Source organism: Gavialis gangeticus, unplaced genomic scaffold, assembly GCF_001723915.1.
Source record: "Gavialis gangeticus isolate Ggan-Ray unplaced genomic scaffold, GavGan_comp1, whole genome shotgun sequence".
In the NCBI taxonomy this organism is placed as follows: domain Eukaryota; kingdom Metazoa; phylum Chordata; order Crocodylia; family Gavialidae; genus Gavialis; species Gavialis gangeticus.
Window position 1 is genome coordinate 140,673,095 of NW_017728992.1, and position 697 is coordinate 140,673,791.

Consider the following 697-nt stretch of genomic DNA (forward strand, 5'->3'; position numbering starts at 1 on the left):
CATCCCCCACTAGCTCTATCCCCCACCAGTCCCATCCCCGGCCTGCCCCCCGAGCCCCTCCATCACTGCCCCACCCAGCCCCAGCATCCTGGCAATTTAAAAAGCCCTGCAATCACTGGCAGTAACAGCTGCCATTGGGGTCACTGGGGCCTTCTGGCAGAGTCCCCCCCCCCACTGCCCAGCACAGTGCAGTAGGGGGCAGTGGGGATCAGCCCCGGCTGCCTGGCACCCACTGCCCCATCGCATGGGTGCGGCTGGGGTTGGCAGGGTGCCATGCAGCTCCATGTGCTGTCAGTCAGCTAGGGCCACTCAAGTTGGGTGGTGCCAGGCCCACGGTGACAGCCATAGTGGCTGCAGCTGTCCAACAAGTTGCAGAGCCACGCGGTGCCCTGCCGACCCCAGCCGCACCTGTGCGATGAGGCAGTGGCAGTGTGGGTGCCAGGCAGCTGGTGCTGCCCCACACTGCCCCGTGCTGTGCAGGGGGGCTCAACCACAAAGCCCAGTGACTACAAGGCCACTGCTACAGCTGATGAGTGCGGGGCTTTTCTTTTTCTTTTTTAAGTTCTGGGAGGCTAGAGCAAGGCAGGCAGCCAACAGGGGGCTGGGGATGGAAGCAAGGGATGGGTCATAGAATCATATCATAGAATCATATAATAGAATCATAGAAGTAGGATCGGAAGGGACCTTGTAGATCTTC